General features: G+C 44.0%; 1 long non-coding RNA gene and 1 pseudogene across 7 annotated transcripts in view; both read right to left on the bottom strand.

The window, feature by feature from the left end:
* LOC309824322 overlaps positions 1–9,124 on the bottom strand; it is a 41,918-nt gene extending 32,794 nt beyond the window's left edge. For all 6 annotated transcript variants that reach the window (XR_014296911.1, XR_014296912.1, XR_014296913.1 and 3 more), the window contains exon 1: positions 8,766–9,124. This is a non-coding gene — a long non-coding RNA (uncharacterized lncRNA). The remainder of the gene's footprint in view (positions 1–8,765) is intronic.
* Positions 9,125–15,844: 6,720 nt separating this feature from the next.
* On the bottom strand, positions 15,845–16,665 carry LOC309824307 (serine/arginine-rich splicing factor 3-like; annotated as a pseudogene). The gene has a single exon. The product of its transcript is annotated as a serine/arginine-rich splicing factor 3-like (transcript).
* Positions 16,666–18,167: the final 1,502 nt, after the last annotated feature.

The raw sequence follows: 18,167 nt of genomic DNA, 5'->3' as shown, positions 1-18,167 counted from the left end.
GACCTCAGCATTCATAATGCATATTGATACTTTGTACACTTGATGTGATCTGACAAAATAACCCTTCTACTCTTGTGGTCTTCCTCCCCAAAACACATAATCCCAATATTATCATGAAAAATGCATCAAACAAATTCTAGTAGTGGGCATCCTACGCAAACCTAACTACTCAAAATTGCCAAGGTCATGCAAGGAAAATCTGAGAAGCTATCAAACCCAAGAGGAGCCTAAGGAAACATGGCAACTAAATATAATGTGATGTTTTGGATGAAATCCTGGAATAGAAAAAGGACATTAGGTAAAAACTAAGGAACTGGACTAATGTATGGACTATAGTAAACAATAATGTATCAATATTTGTTCATTGATTGTAACAATGGAACATACTAATATAAATTGATCATCAGAGAGGGAAATGGGTATAGTGTATATGGAAACACTTTATACTATCTTCTCAATTTTTCTGTAAAATTAAAACACTTCTAAAAAATAAAGTCTATAAAAACGTTGTGTTTTCTTGTTTTATGATTATGTGCCTGTATTTCCTAATAAATATGCAAATTTGCTTTGCCTTCCTTGATACTGATATTAAAGAAAATACTAAGTAACTCTGAAAGAATTTCTAACTCCAATTTAACAAGCAATAATTCTTGGTATTAACTTTTTAGGAGAACCCACTGAATAAATCAAAGCAAATTGTCTTTAAAGGCTGAATTTCTTTTCAGTGTTTCATCTTTTATATGATTAATGCATACCACAAGCATGGTTCTGTTTCAAAGGGCAGAAAACATTGATTGTAGGCCATGTCTAAACTACAGTGAAATATTAATGGATGATGCTATAACAACTTTAATGTATTTTATGTTTTCAAAATGATGAATTGTTATTTCAGTCAATAAAGTATTCACTTGTATACATTTCTTACCCACCTTTCCCCAGAACACCCACAAGGAAATGATACTATCATCTGATATTAGGTTCATCAATTTAAATGGGAGTTTTTGGTAGCTGTGGTTGCCAACGGTACTGGAACGTGTGATACTTTTACAAATCCTCTCCATGGCAAAATCTGATCTTCACAAGGTAAATCACAGTAGGTGCCTAAAGCCAAATGACAGAGAGTTTTGTAGCTAGATTACCAAGCATTTTACTTAGAGGCACAATAGAATGTAGAAAAGGCCATTTCCCCTTCTGTCTTTTTCTGCTCAAAGGTCACTCACCATCTCAGAAGTTTTCCATAAATTTAGACTATATAATGTCACTTAATGTGAATGTAGCTCAACATTCTGTTTTAGTACAGCTAATCTCACATTATTTTATTGGTCCTAAATATGTAAATCATCAGCAAATTTTTGTACTTAACTTTTTTTTTTTGATGTGGATCACTTTTTAAAGTCTTTATTGAATTTGTTACAATACTGCTTCTGTTTTATGTTCTGGTTTTTTAGCTGCGAGGCATGTGGGACCATAGCTCCCCGACTAGGGATTGAACCCACACCCCCCTGCATTGGAACGCGAAGTCTTAACCACTGGACCGCCAGGGAAGTCCCTGTACTTAACTTCTAAAAATAATTAAAATAAGCTATTCAACACATTTTTCCTACAAAAAAAAAAAAAAACAAGCAATTCTTCTTAGGCTGGCCCTGGGCACATACATGACTTTGCCATTTTTTCCATGGATTATTTTCTTATGTGTTCTACTGTGTCACATTTGTTCTACCTTCTCAAAAAGAAGCATTTAAAAATTCATCTACGCGTTCAAGCATTCATACATTTATTAAATAAATCTACTGAACACCTACATACGGCACAGAAAAAGAGGCAGAAAACTAATCTGGGTTGCACAGAAAGTAATGAACTCAGTTAAAATTTTTGGTGAAAACAGGTGTTACTCAATCTACTGGAAATCACATTTCATCATGGGGACTCACAGACTCAAGGAAAACCAAGACCGAAATAATAATAAAGTAATAAAAGCACTAGCCATTTACTGAGTGCCTGCTTTTACCTGACTCTGAAACTCTAAAATCATTACGGATGTTTTGAGGATTGTCTGATATAATTGTAATTTCTATTTTACAGATGAAAACAACAAGGTTCAGAGACATTAGGTTACTTGACTGAAGTGAAGTGGCCCAGAAACTACAGAACTGGAAATTGAATCTTAGATTTCATAATGCCATATCTGTGCTTTTAATCACCAAGTGTGTGTGTGTGTGTGTGTGTGTGTGTGTGTGTGTGTGTGAGAGAGAGAGAGAGAGAGAGAGAGAGAGAGAGAGAGAGAGACAGAAAGACAGAGAGAGACAGAGAGAGACAGAGAGAGAATGTGTTTAATAGAGAACTTCCGAGAAATGGCAAGAAAACTGCCAGGTATCCATAAAACAATAAATTAGGAGCTTCTTACTATACAAGTAATTGTTAATCATATGGCTGAACTAAGGATCTCTCACTTTTGAACTAAGAAATCAAAGCTTCCAGAAGTTGAGTCTAAATTTTACACTTACATAAGATACTTCATACAGAATGCTAAAGTATACTAACTAAAGAGCTCTGAAAATACTGGAAGCATTCATACAAGTATGATTTCATAATGTGGATAATAGAGGATTTAAGAAATTGGCAGATGCAACTGCAGACTCATTTGTTATCATTTCTGTGAAGGGCAAGATAAATCAATAAAATGAGAAAAATGAAAAAAGAACGGCTAGCAATTTTAGGTAGTTTGCTTCATCTCCATACCAGGAAAGACTAAGCAAAAAAAAAAAAATTCTCGAAAATTTATTTTGAAAGCACCTACAATTGTATATGGTCTTTTTATACCAAATAACTTGGAATTATGAACTGTCAAATAAGTCTAATCTTCTCTGATGATAAAATTGCTGACTTTATTTGAAACTATGAAATGAAAAATGAGGTAAGAGTCAGAAATTCTTAAGAAAAGGAGTAGACAAAACAAAATTATAAGAGTTATGTTAAAAAATATTTTGAAACAAACATAAAATCCCCATTACTGGTACAGAGCTTTTAAAACTTTATTTTGGTTTTAAGTTTTAATAAATATTGATATGTTTACATAATTACTGTCACAAGGAAGACACAATTTTAGGTCAGCTTTCTTCATTCTTTCTTTAGTAAGCATTATTTTATTTTGCTCCATCATCGTGTAATTATAATATAGTAACTGTGTCACTTTCTACTAAGTGGATATAATTTCCTAAACTGTTTTCCTATTGTTAACAATTAAAGGTGTTTCCAATTTTTTGTTATTACAAATGACATGACAATGAGCATCTTTATATAATAATTTTCTGGATTATAAATTATTTATCGGCATAAGCTTCCAGAATTAGAGTTAACGTGTAAAAAGCTATTAACATTTTTATCTTGCTAGACATTGCCAAATTACTTGTCAAAAGACGGAACCAAATTATATTGCAAAAATCTCTGCCAACAGAAAACATTATACACAATTTTTGATTTTGCTAAATTAATAAGTTGGAAACCTATGTTCCATTTCTTTGAATTCTTTGATAACAGAGTGCTGCTGGAGGCTGGGAGGGCAGCCATGTCCATGAAGGCTCCCCAGAGTTGGAGCGGGGAAGTGGAAAACGGTAAACAAAAATACTAATTGTATTTCCCCTCGATTGTTATCTCTCATTCTTTTCTGCCTCTGTGTAACTTATATCCAGGTAGCCGGAGAAAACTCATGTGGCAGGGCAAATTGGTATTCCAATAAATTAATAATCACCAACTCCAAATGGATTTTCGAGACTGGAAATATTGCTCTGACTTACAGTAAGTTCTTTCTAATTCTCCTTAAGGACTATTTTCTTAGAAGCTTTCCCTACCCTCCTCAAATTTTCCTCCATCCTCTCTACTTCCTTCACTCTGAGCTGGTGAGGCGCTTCCTAACTCATTAGGAACACAGAAGTCAGTAAATAGTCCACTGCCAAATCCGTTAATTCATTAGCATTTGCATTGATCTTTGTATTCCCTTTCACTACAGGAGTTCAAGTTCAAAGGCCACGTGCACTACAGACAGCATTTCATTTTCTCTCATCTTCTCAAGTACTTCACAGCACTGCATTTTCTACAACCCATTCTACTCCTTATGCATGATTCTTGCCAAAATTCAACCTCACTCTAGACTAGTAACTCCAACTTAAAATGTTGAAAACTGTACGTGTAACACGAAAGCCTCCCTCCTCCTCTAATCCCTGCATATCTTCTTTAGCCAATTCATGTCTGAACTTTTCAAAATTGTTATCATCATGTATTGTTTCCATTTCCTCACGTCCCACTTACTCTATAATTTACATCCACCTGACTTCTCTCACCGTAATCTCTCTGCCCACTGTCCTGAAATTTTACTTATGAAGGTCACCAGGGGTCTCCATGTCAGTATAGCCAATGAATAGTTTTTGTCCTATTTCTAGGCTCTTTCCTTCTTTAAAAAAGAAAAAGAAATACAAAAACCATGTTTTTTCCTCTATGCTTTCACACTGTCATCATCTTCTGTCCTGGTATATTTTACTGGCTTTCTGTGTTTAATCTGATTTCTAATATTCTATGAGTTTCCTTTATCTTCAGTGGAATAAACCACTATATGAAGGATTATTCTCAACAGTTAGTTCTCATAATAACAGTACTAGTAGCAGCAGTCAATACTTCTATAATGCTTATCATGTGCCAGACACTATTCTAAGACACTGTTTAAATACATATAGACACACACACACACACACACATATGTAAAGTTCTCCTCCTCATAGGCGTATGAAATAAGCCGATTATTATACCCATGTTACAAATGAGAAAACTGAGGCAATGAGAGGCCAAGGTCACATGGTCAGTACTTGGTGAAGCCCCGCCTGAGTTAACGCTGGAACTTTAGAGTAGACAAGTTAAATAATGTCTCACAGATTGGCCTTAAAAGTGAGCAACATTTAATCAATGACTTGTGAAAGTATCAGAAAAAAAGGGAACATTTTAAATTGAATGGGATCTACTAAGTCACGTATCAGTAACTAAGAATGACTCTTATTGAATGAAATTATTTTTCATTATTCTTTTGAAAGAAGAATATTCTTGTGTTAGTGTTTCACAGTTTTTTTTTATTCACGTATTTATTCTTTATTAGACACACATTTCCTACACACCTATGTGCCAGTGTGTGCTGCAAGCCTTGGAAGATTCAGTGGTGAGCAAAAAATTACAAAGTCCCTGCTCTTAAGCAAATGTCCAGTGGTGGAGGAAGACAGAGTAAACATGTAAATAAATGTTGTACGGTGACAGAAATACGACTGGACAAAGGGATGGAGAGGCACTGAGGAGGCAGGTCTCTTTGGTCAAGATAGCAGTGGTGGCGTTTGAACCGAGACCTTAACGATAAGAGGGAAATTGGTCTGGGTACATGGATTAGCCAATCTAAAGCTGGGAGAGCAAGAAGTAGAGCTTGTTGCATCTGAGGGACTGAAAAAGACAACTGTGCCTCGAACCCCATGAAGGTCAGGGAAAGATGTAGTAAGTGACCAGAGCACATGGTCTCTGTGAGCCTGGCTAAGTAGTTGAAAATTTAATCTCTTTACAATAGATAGCCTTTAGAGGTTAGAAGCAGTGCAATAATAGCATCTGATTTGTGCTTTTTAAAAGACTACTTTGACTGTTGAGCGTCCTACAAAAGCAAAATACTTGTGTGTCTATGAAGCGCAGATAGTAAATTTTAAAAAGCCCAATGAGCTCATAAGCAGTTGGTTTACTAACTGTAATCATTTATCTTAACTAGACTTCATCAATATAAGCTTGGTGACCTTGGGGTCCTGGGACATATTAGATCTGGGCAACCCAACTATTTTCAAATAGTGTGATTTGAAAAATTCTTGAAATTGTTGGGGTTCAGGAAGATTATTTTATTGCTGGGGCTGGATGGGAAGTTTAGAATAAGAAAAGAAAGTATGATGGCTGGCTTCCATCTATTCTCCCTTTCTCTGGGAGAAATGATGGTGGGGTGACTACTTTGCTGTTGACCCAATGCTTAAATTTCAGAGCTGGTTCAATCCAGTAAATATGTGCTGAACAACTATTATATGTTAGGCACCTAGCTGGAACTGGGAATATAAAGAGAATAATTAATAATAAAAGCAGGTACTACTAACAAGAGACAGGCACTGTGCTAATGCTTAACATGCACCATCTCAAGTTACATTAATTTACACACTAACCATATGAGGTAGATGCATTTATTATACCATTTTCCGGGTGAGAAATCTAATCCCTTTAAGGGGCTTAAGTTACTTCTCCAAGGTTACACAGCTAGTTAGGGGCATAGGCAGTATTTGGACTCAGGTCTGGTATCAGCACCAATTCTCTTAGCCATTATGCTCTCTAAGGACCTTACTTGAGAAGTTCAGGATTATACATATAGGGGTACAACCAACCCTAAGACCATCTGGCAAAACTGGCTGCTTGAGAAGTCCTGGATTTATGTAAGATGCTCTTGGAATGCAGAAGATCGTGAAGGAGGGTCCCCAAAACACACTCTCTATACTAAGGGGCGACAGAAGAGAGAAAGAATTAGCCTACAGCAGCATGATATTGAGGACCAAGAAACAGTGTTTCTCTCTTTTGTGAACAGTTATTAAATTATTTCTACTTCAGAATATCAGAAAGGAATCACAGGACTATGGACAGTTTGCTGAGCCACCCTATCTATCTTAGCGTGAATCCTGGCAGGTGTAGAGCTCATAGTATGACCCTGGCACCTAAGTGTAGTTAAGTAAGCTTTCATTTTTCTTCAGCCTTAAAGCAAAGCAGCTTTCTGATAGGTATAATTTAGGAAAGTCTTCCAAGAAAATAGTTAAAGTCCACTTTAAATATCTCAGAGAAAAGCAATTTTGCAAAAGATCAATCAACAAAAGCAAGGCCAAACACACCAATTATTTCGTGAGACTTGTATTGTTATGTCATTGCTCATGTTGTTTCTTTATGCATTTAACTGGAAGAAGGCTTTTAATGTTCAACAATTCTCAAAGAGATAAAGACCCACACTGATGTGTCAGAAAGAGCTTTGCCCTGGAATTAGATCAGTTTAGGTTTGGCTGCTTACTAGAATTAGGTAACATTCTTAATCTTTCTGAGCCTGTTTCCTATCTGCAAATAGGGATAACACTATCTATTACAGAGGGATGTGGTTAAATTAAATGACACATGTCAGTGAAATATATCCTTCCAGACTGAGAACATACCTAGTAAATGTTAAGTGATCTGCAAATATTCTGCTTTCTTGAAATGGATGAAACCTGTTATCATGATTTTAACCAATGGTCTAAATATCAAGACAATATTTAGTTAAAAGTTATATTTGTTCTTTCACTGTCCATCTGCATTTTAACATATTCTAACATATTCTCCTTGATAAATTGTGTCAATATTAGTAACATTTGTCATTTCAGCTATTACTGTTCATATGTTTAAAATATTTCAATGTGGTATAAGCCATTACGCAAAGGGATGCCTAGCTGGCTTTGTCAAACATTTATTTTAAGTAAAAATGAAAGACTCATTTTCACCAAGTTTTATTGAACAGTGTATTCATTAACTGTATGAACTTTCTGGCCAACCCAATACAGGAGCCAAGACATGGAAACAACCTCAGTGTTTTTTTGTGGATGAATGGATGAAGAAAATGGGATGCATACAACCTACTATTATTCAGCCGTGATAAAGAAGGAAACCTGCCTATTTGTGACCACATGGGTGGATTTGGGGGGCATTATGCTAAATGAAATGTCAGACAGAGAAAGATAAATACTTTATGATCTCATATGTGAAATCTAAAATACTGAACTCATGATAGAATGGAATGACGGTTGCCAGAGCTGGGGGTTGGAGGTGAGGAAAATGAGGGAAGACGATCAAAAGGTAGAAACTTCTAGTTATAAGACAAGGGAGTAATGGTGATGTAATGTACAGCTCGGTCACTACAGTTAACAGTACCGTATTTTATGTTTGAAAGTTGCTAAGAGAGTACATCTTGAAAGTTCTCATCACAAAGATAACATTTGTAATTATGTGAATTAAGGTTAACTAAACTTATTGTGGTAATCATTTCACACACTATATATATACCAATCATCACATTGTACACCTTGGACAGATACAATATTATATATCAATTAAGTTAAATTTCCGTCTGGCCTGTCATTTTCCAAAGGCCACTCAAGGTCAGGGGACAGAACGCCTCCTCTCCAAGTGTCCTGCCAGCCCACCCACTCAAGATCAGAGGGACAAAATGCCTAACTAAAACAAAACAAAACAGAAACACAAAAAAACTGGAGAGAGGGAGGAAAGGGTGCCCTGAAAAAAAAAAAAAAAACTAAGCACGTTGATACCGCTAAGAATAAACTACCAAGAAAAAGAAACCCTACATGTCAGATCCTAAAGTACAGAAGGGCAAGCCCGCCGACATTCCAGGCCCGGGGGGACCGGGGTCCCCAGCCCTGCAGAGCCAACCGCAGACCGGCTCGGGCGCCCCGCAGAAGCGCGGGGTCCCCGCGGCCGAGTCGACGCCCCCGGCCGGCGCCGGCTCCCCTCTGCCCACTCTGCGCGCGGGGGCTGGAAACTGCCGCGGAGAACCACGGCGGGGCGGGAAGGGGGGCTCCAAAGAGGGTCTGGCGACTCGAGTCGCTCCGTTTCTCGGTGGGCTCAGCGCGCGCCGTGGGGGAAGAGGGGCGGGGGTCCGGGAGGAGGGGACGGGCGGCACTTACGTAGACCGGCAGCGGCCACGGGTAGACGGCGGGCTCGGTCCCCAAGAGCGACTCCAGCCTCAGCTCCAGCTTCTCCCCCATGTCTTCGCGCGCGGTCCCCGCACCGCGCTAGTCTGGCGCTTGGGGGAGGGGCGCGGCGCCGCCGGCGGGGGCGGGGCAGACGGGCAGGCGGGCGGCTGAAGGGACGGGGCCTGGCCTGGGCCTCAGCTGCCGCCGCCGCGCTCCCGTCCGGGCCCCGGCTCCCTCTTTGTGGTCACAGGCCCGGGGCCCCCAGCGCTGCTGCGAACTCGGGCCGGCGTGAGGCGAGCACAGTGAGCCGGGGGCCGGACTGAAACACTCACGGCCCGCGCGGCCCGCCTCCTGGACTCGCACGCTCCCACGCACGCACGCTCCCACGCACGCACGCACGCACGCACGCACGTCATCGGCTGCCCCTGGCCACACCCACCGGCCCGAAGTGGGGACCCGGCCAAACCTCTCAGGGCCAGTGGTGGCGGGTTCGACTCCTGACCTCGACATACCGTGACACACACACACACACACACACACACACACACAGACACACACACACAAACACACACACACACACACACACTAATAAGACTATAATTCCTATTAAATATGACAGCTGGAATCCCGGCTTCTGTTCACAAAAATGCCGTGTATTTAGCCTATGCTAGGCACCAGACCGCGGACGCTCAGTACTGGCAAAAAAGGAAATGCCCTGCCCTCATAGCACTGCCATTTTAATTGGAATAGTAGTGACAATGGTCAAGGGAGAAAATAAAGTGTCATCATCGCCACGGGGATGGTTAATCTCATGTGCGCACTGCGTGGGGCCCCGGCAACCACAAACATTATTCCAGATGTGGCCAGGAAGGTATTCTTCAGAAGAGATTAACACTGAAATTGGTCCACTTTGCGTAAAGGAGATTGTCAATGCCGCGGCGTGGGTGGGCCTCGTCCATCAGTTGAAGGACTGGAGAGAAAAATGAGGTGCCCTAGAAAGAGGGAAGTTTTCCTCCAATGGACTTGGCACATCAGCTCTTCCCTGTGTCTCCAGCCCAGAGTCCTGCCCTGACTTGCCTGCCTCACGGTCACAAGAGTCAACTCCTTAAAACGAAACTATATATGTAAAAATATTGAATATATACAAGCCTATTAATTTGTATATGTGTGTATAGATATGATATATATATGTATACACATATATTTATATGTGCATGCGTTTGTAGTCTATGTGTAAGTACTATATACAGTATACATACAAGCCTATATATTTGTGTGTATATATTGTATACATGTATGTATGTGTATATATACAGTATACATATTATGAAGGTGAACATGCTGTATATATACACACACCCATGTATTGATATATGGGTGTGTATGTGTACAGTATATGTACACTGTATGTATGTATGTATACAGTGTATATTGATATATAGGTGTGTATGTATGTTGTATACCTGTATGTGTATAGGTATTATATGTATATATGTATGTACTCTATATACACACTTGCGTGTGTACTTATATGTGTATGTACATGCACATATTTACATATAGGTGTGTGTGTATACATTGTATATATGTATGTGTATGTATCCTATATATGATATGTGTATGTATATATACGACGAATTTATAGAAGCAGTACATATATATTTTTATTCTACATGCTTTTATATGTAGGTGTATATGTGTGTCTATATGTATGTACGTGTATGTATTGCATATATTATATGTGTATGTATGTATACTGTATATATACACACCTAAATATCTTTGTATGTGTGTATATATGTATGATATAGACGAACCTAGGTGTGTATATTGCATATCTTATACGAATGTGTACATACTGTATATATATATACAAACTATGCATTTCATATGTGTGTATGTATAGTGTATATGTATGTGTCTATTGTATATATTATGTGTATATGTGTGTAGACATACTGTATATATACAAACTATGCATTATATATATGTGTGTATATATGTATTTGCGTATTGCATATACTATATGTGTATATGTCTGTATGCGTACTGCATATATACACAGCTGTATATTTTTGTATGCGTGTACATGTGTACGTGTGTGTGTATATACACACAGAGGCTATGGATTCTGTTTGTCTGGAGAACCCTCACCGATACGGACACTTATGACAATTGAGCACCTGCTCTTTGCCAGCCAGGGAGCCAAACGCTTGTCCTTTCTGTGTCTCCCTTAAGTGTCACAAGTCCCGGGAGGGAAGGTGATGCCGCTCCTACCAGTTGAGGTGCCTCAGGGTCAGAGAGGTGCACAGGGCGGGGGGCTGGAGCCTGGTGGAGCCCAGGTGGAGTTCTAGCAGCAGTACAGCCTAGCAGTCCCACTTCCCCGGGTGCCTCTCACAAAGACGCCGAGGGAGAGACGGGGTCTGAAGGAGGGGATGAGGAAGTTTCCGTGGGTCTGCAAGCCCAGACCAAGGCTGACTCGTCAAGGGTGTTAGAGGTCAGGACTCTGGTTACCTTGGGGATGGGGTTACACAGAGCCATTCCCATTCTGAAAAAGTATCCATTCTGCTCTTGTTTGTATGTTTACCCCCCTCCCCCAAATCTTTTAAAAACAGATTATCTTGGTTGCTGGGAGCACACAAGGGGAAGTTGTGTGTGAGGGGGTGTGATCCAGGGGACAGGGAGGATAAGCCCCCCACTCGTAGGGCCAGGAGTGGCTCAGCTTTGTGAGCTAAGGATGGCCCGCGAGGTCCCAGAGAGAAGGGTCCCTGCTCCGTGCACCCCATTCCCAGCCTGAGAAGTCCGGAGCCCACCCCCCTCCCCCCCCACACACACACCAGGGAGGAGAGCCAGTCACCCTGGCTCCCAGGCTCCGGCTCCAAGGCTCCCGGCACTAGGAGCTATTTTCAGCTTTCATGCCCTAGGACACGGCCAGAGCTAGTGTCTCCGGAAACTCTCTGTCTGTCTCTCGCCCGCCCGCCATCCCTCCCTCCCTCCTCCGCCTCTTCCCCTCCCGCTCCAGCTGTCCTGCCCTCCACCCTGCATTTCTACACAGGATGGCTCACAGACAGCTGCTCCCCGTGCCCACCCGCCACCATTCGATGGATGTCAAAGCAAGCCCTGGGGACTTCCCTGGAGGTCCAGCGATTAAGACTCTGAGCTTCCACTGCAAGGGGTGCGGGTTCGATCCCTGGTCAGGGAAATAAGATCCCACATGCCGCCCGGCACGGCCAAAGAAAGAAATGAATAAAAAATAAAGTTATAGTGATGAAACAGCCCTAGTGGTGCAAGGATGGGACGTATACCTCTATGGTAGAGAATAAAGGTCCAGAAACAGATAGATGAGAACTTGATATGACAGAAAGTGGGGAAATTAAGGAGTTTTCAATAAATGGCATTAGGAAAATTGCATATCCATGTGGGAAAATGTAAATAAGAAAAAAAGAAAAAAAGCAAGCCCTGGTCAGGTGTGACCTTGGGCCCAGGGCCATTGGCACACGTTGTCGTGTGGGATGTTCTTCCTTAGACTCCTCCCTCCCTCCTGTGTCACTGTCACTTCCTCCAGAACCTTCCTGGACTCCCCTACACAAGCTCGGGGTGTGCCCTCACCCGCCCACCCTGGATCACCGGAATTCCAATCCCGGCCCACCCTTCCCCGCCAGGTAAAGAACTGGGCCTGGTCAATAAGACCGTAGAGGTCCTCGGCCATTGCTATTGCAGTTGCAATTGTTACTGTGTTTACACAGGGTGACCAACACCCGCCCCCAGTTTGCCCAGGACCGCTCAGGTTTGAGCGCTGGAACTGTGGGGAAACCCTCATTTCCGGGGAACCCCAGAAGGCTGGTCAGCCTATTTAGGATGGATCTTTCACTTGATATCCCAACCCCCGAGAGCCAGAAAGGGAATCTCCCCCCTCCTTCCATGGTAACCTTCATTCATTCATCCACTCATCCCTTTATTCAACTCCTTTATTCAGCAAGTATTTAGGAAGCATCTACTACATAGCAGACACTCTTCTAGGTGCTGGGGACAGTAAACTGAGAAGGTGTGATTTGTTACACGGGGATGATGTCTCGGAGACCACTGCAGGGCATGGGAGGTGGGAGAGGGAAGGGGCAGTTCTAAATGCAGGCTCAGACGGGACCGGGGCGGACCCTGCCCTAAGCCAGGCTGGTTGCTTCAACACAGCTGCTTCAACACAGCTCCTCACCCAGGGCCATCCTGCTTCTGCCTCACCCAGTTCTTCGGTGATGTCTGGGGAAAATCTGTGGTTGTCACAACTGGGGGGGAAGGGGCCCCTGGAATCAAATGGGTGGGGACAGGGATGCTGCTGAACCCCACACAGTGCCCAGGAGGGGCCCCCAGCAGAGAATGACCCGCCCCAAATAACCCCAGTGCCATGGGGGAGACCCTGCACTAATATTATTCAGACCCGCTGGTGCCCCTAGATTCCTGCACAGGCTGGGACTCTAACCGGGTCACCTCTGTATCCCGAGGTGACCTAGAGTGGGGCAGCCAGGAGGGCTGAGTATCAGGGATGAAATGACAAATCTCCGTGCCCACTCTCCCCGCCGCACCCCAGGGTCGATGGCCTCTATCTCCTCCCTGTGCAGGTAGCTTTTCCCTGAGCCATTTCTTCTTGTCAAGGTCCCTGTCGCAGGTTGTGTTCCCCGAAGATGACGTTGAGAGCAAGCAGTGGAGTGCAGGTGGTTGATGTGAGACGTGCAGAGAACAGATACAGCTGCCATAGGGTCCCGCAATTCCACTCCTGGGCATAGATCTGGAGAAAACTCTAATTCAAAAATATACATACACCCCTGGGATTTCCCTGGTGGTCTAGTGGTTAAGACTCTGTGCTTCCGGTGCAGGGAGCATGGGTTCCATCTCTGGCCAGGGAACTAAGATCCCACATACTGTGTGACAAAAAAAATAAAGAAAGAGAGAAAGAAAGAAAAAGAAAGAAAGAAAAGAAAGAAAGAAAAGATACATGCACCCCAATGTTCATTGCATCACTATTTATAATAGGCAAGATGTGGAAGCTACCTAAATGTCCACTGATGGATGAATGGATAAAGAAGATGTGGTACATATATACAATGGAATATATTCAGCCATAAAAAGAATGAAATAATGCTATTTGCAGCAACGTCGTGGATGGACCTAGAGATCATCATACTAAGTGAAGTAAGTCAGCAGGGAAAGACACATATATGATCTCTCTTATATGTGAAATCCAAAATACGACACAAATGAACTTGTCTACGAAACAAAAACAGACTCACAGACATAGAGAACAGACTTGTGGTTGCCAAGGGGGAGAAAGAGGGAGGGAGGGTTGGATTGGGAGTTTGGGGTTAGCAGAGGCAAACTATTAAATATAGGATGGATAAGCTACAAGGTCCTACTGTCTAGCACAGGGAACTATATTCAATATCCTGTGATAAGCCATAATGGAAAAGAAAAAGAGTTTTATTTATAGGTTCCATCCCTAACTGAGCTGGCCCATCCCCTCCCATGGTTCTAAGTGCAGCCCGAGGCTGCAGACTTCCCACCGTGGTCTTCAGCTCCAGAGCAAGCCACCTGCAAACCAGCCACATCTTCCCAGGGGCTGGCAACTCTCCTTTGCTACTGATTCCAAGACACATCCAGATAGCACAAATGTGACCATGAAAACAAACTCAGGCATGTTCAAATCAGGGAAATAACATTCTTATCTCTGTTTAGTAGTTGCTTAATTTTAGAATAGCTTAGAGTTACAAAAAAGTTGCAAACATCTGTACAGAGTGTACAGAGTGCTGTGGACCCCCGACCCAGTACCCCTATTTCCAACACGTTAGTACTTTAGTACGTTAGTACGACATGCTTACCCAACTAAGGAACCGAGATGGATACGTTATTATTAACTAAAGTCCACACTTTACTAGAATTTCCCTAGCTTTCCCCTAACATCCTTTTTCTGTCCCAGTCTCCTCTGGGCTGTGACATTTCTCAGACATCCCTGGGTTTTAATACCTTGAAAGTTTTGAGGAGGACTGGTCAGGTATTTTGTCCCTCAATTTGTTTGTCTGTTGGTTTTCTGATGTTTTTCTTATGGTTGGGCTGGAGTTACGGGGTTTGGGGCGGAAGATCCAGACACAGATAAAAATGTCATTCTCCTCAGGTCACATCATCAAGGATACACACCATCAAGGATACACACATCAAGGATACACCCCATCAACGGGACTTGTTGACAAACAATTTTACCCTTGATCACCTGGCCGGTATCGTCTTTTTTTTTTTTTTTGCTGCGTTGGGTCTTCATTGCTGCACACGGGCTTTCTCTAGTTGCGGCGAGCAGGGGCTCCTCTTTGTTGCGGGCACGTGCTTCTCATTACAGTGGCTTCTTTTGTTTCGGAGCACGGGCTCTAGCTGTGCGGGCTTCTGTAGTTGTGGCATGGGGGCTCAGTAGTTGTGGCTCCCAGGATCTAGAGCAAGGCTCAATAGTTGTGGCCCATGAGCTTAGTTGATCTGCGGCACAGGGGATCTTCCCGGACCAGGGCTCGGACCCGTGTCCCCTGCATTGGCAGGTGGATCCTTTTTTTTTCTTTGTTCCTTTTGGAACCAAAACTTTAATCCCAAGGAGTCTCACAAAACATATTACGAATGACAGCATGAAAAAAAATTGCACAGTAACTCAAAGTTCAGCTCTACAATATACTCTTCATCTGGCAAGACATTGGTATCTTGATCATCTCAACTTCCAAAAAACATTACAAAGAGCTATGTATTCATGTACGGCAATCACAGAGGGGACTTATGACCTAACTCAAAGGGAAACTAACTTCCTTGAAACTTCTTAGATTCTAAACTCACTGGACAACCTCTTGTCCAGTGTGAAGACTAGTGGAATTCTTAAACCTCTAATCTAGGGTAAGGGTGCGGCTTTCATTTCTACCTGCTGGCTTGTGTTCACAGCACCTTTTAAAGACTGCTTGCTTAACTACAGCTGCATACCATATCCCAGCTACAGAAAGTCTTTTCAATGTTTGCCAGTGTTGCTTCCATAATAATAAACATCACACTTTAGGTGGGCAGGAGTTAGAGTTTTATTCTCAGTCTAGGCAAGACCAAAAATTCAAAGCAAATTCAATTTTGCTTAAGAGAACATTGTAAAGAAACAATTCTGCATATTACATGCCTCATATGACCCATTTCAAACCATAGAGAATGACACCTTTATGTGTCACTGTCCCAAGAGACAAACAAATGTGAACAGCTAAAACATTTAAAAAGTGCATCAAGCTTCGGAAGTCTCAAACGAAACTTGAATTTTCTGTACATACTCCTGTCAAATGAAGTTATTTCCTGTGCACCACTCCTCTTGCAAAGTGGTCTGCTATTTCCTTTCATTTGACCTGGATCGGCTAGGAGACCTAGAGAAAGATCGGGACGGCTTGCGATTTCTCTCCTGGGACAGTGATCTCTCTCTTCTCCTATATCTACTAAAGGGACCTGCTCTGGCTGCGGGAGAAGCTTCTCCGTCTTGGACATCTGTGGTGAGGGGGAGGACTCCTCCTCCGATAATCATCTCGAGGGCGACGACCCCAAGAAGGAGGCGGCCACGATCTCGACTTCTCCTTTCCCCATTGGACAGGTCCACTCTTACTCGGCAGCCACAGAGTGTTCTCCCGTCTAGTTCTCAGACAGCATCCGCTGCATCTCGGGGATCTTCATTTTCAACAAGAGCGAAGCCGGGAGGGTTTTTAGCAACCCACACACTTTGGAGTGGTCCATAATATCCTAAAGCTCGTTCAAATTCACTCTTGTTACCACTGTTTCCAAGATTCCTTACATAAACGTTACAGTCCAACGGACAGGAATCCCGATGCAAGACCCTCCTGGCTCCTGGGTTTCATGGGCCACAGGGTGATCCCGGGCCTCTAGAATCTCGCAGCTGAATCGGCTCGCACAAGCTGTCCTGTGGGGATGCTTTTCCCCCTATGTGTCCAGCCCGGGGCCCTGCTGTCTAGGCCCGACCTCCAGGGTGACAGGGTGAACCCCAGGTCCCTGGAGCAAACACTCAGAGCCCTGGTGACCAGACTCAGGGGGCTGGGGCGGCAGCTGGACATGTGTGGCCACCCTGATGGTGTTTCGCCCCATCTGCAGTTCCAGTTCCAGCTGAGAAAGAGCCTCGCTGTGTTATTTTCTCCTGGTTGTGTAAGGATCCCCGGTGTCATTTGACAGAAATGTACATGGTGTGTTCTTTCTCTCTTTTCTGCCTGCTTCCTCTCGTCCCTCTCCCCCTCCCTCTCTCCCTCTCCCTCTGTCCCCCTCTCTCTCTCTCTTCCCTCTCCCTCTTTCCTCTGCGTCACTCTCTTTCCCTCTCTCCCTCCCCCCTCCCTCTCCCCCCTCCCCGACCCTCTCCCAACTCCCTCTCCACCTCCGTCTCCCCCTCGCTCTCCCACATCCCTCTCCCTCTCCCCTCCCCCTCCCTCTACCTCCTCTGTCTCCCCCGTCTCTCTCCCGCCTCCCCCCTCCCTCTTCCCGCCTCCCCCCTCCCTCTTCCCGCCTCCCCCGTCCCTCTTCCCTGTCCCTCTCTCCCTTCCTCTCTCCCTGTCCCTGTTTCCCTGTTCCGCACGCCCTCCCTCTACCTCTTTCCCTCTCCCTGTCCCTCCACCTCCTTCCCTCTCTGGAGAGGGAAGGAGGTGGAGGGACAGGGAGAGAGAGCAGGAGGGGGGGAGAGAGAGAGAGAGGGAGGAGAGGGAGAGAGGGATAGAGGGAAGGAGCGAAAGACGTCTCTCCCTCCCTCTATCCCTCCCTCCCTTTATCCCTCTCTCCCTCCCTCCCTCTATCCCTCTCTCCCTCCCTCTCCCTCTCTCCCTCTCCCTCCCTCTATCCCTCTCCCTCCCTCCTTCTCCTCCCTCTCCCTCCAACTCTCCCGCTCCCTCCATCTCTCCATCTCCCTCACTCCCTCCCAGAGACGGAGAGATGGAAAGGCAGAGACAAGGGAGAGGGAGAGAGGGAGAGGGAGAGATGGAGGGAGAGGGAGGGAGAGGAAGAGAGGGAGAGAGATATGGAGAGGAGAGGGAGAGAGGGGGGGGAGAGGGAGAGGGAAAGAGGTCTCTTCCTCCCTCCCTCTCCCTCTGTCCTCTTTCTCTCCCTCTCCCTCCCTCTCTCCCTGTCCCTGTTTCCCTGTTCCGCTCTCCCTCTCCCTCTTTCCCTCTCCCTCTCCCTCCACCTCCTTCCCTCTCCAGAGACGGAAGAAGGTGGAGGGAGAGGGAAAGGGAAAGAGGGAGAGGGAGAGCACAAGAGGGAGGGAGGAGAGGGAGGGAGAGGGGGGAAAGGGAGAGAGGGATAGAGGGAGGGAGCGAAGATGTCTCTCCCTCTCTCCCTCCCTCTCTCCTTCTCCTC

Source organism: Grampus griseus (assembly GCF_964374135.1).
Source record: "Grampus griseus genome assembly, chromosome: 6".
Lineage (NCBI taxonomy): Eukaryota > Metazoa > Chordata > Mammalia > Artiodactyla > Delphinidae > Grampus > Grampus griseus.
Note: the sequence above shows the minus strand (reverse complement) of the source record. Positions and strands in the feature narration are given on the sequence as shown.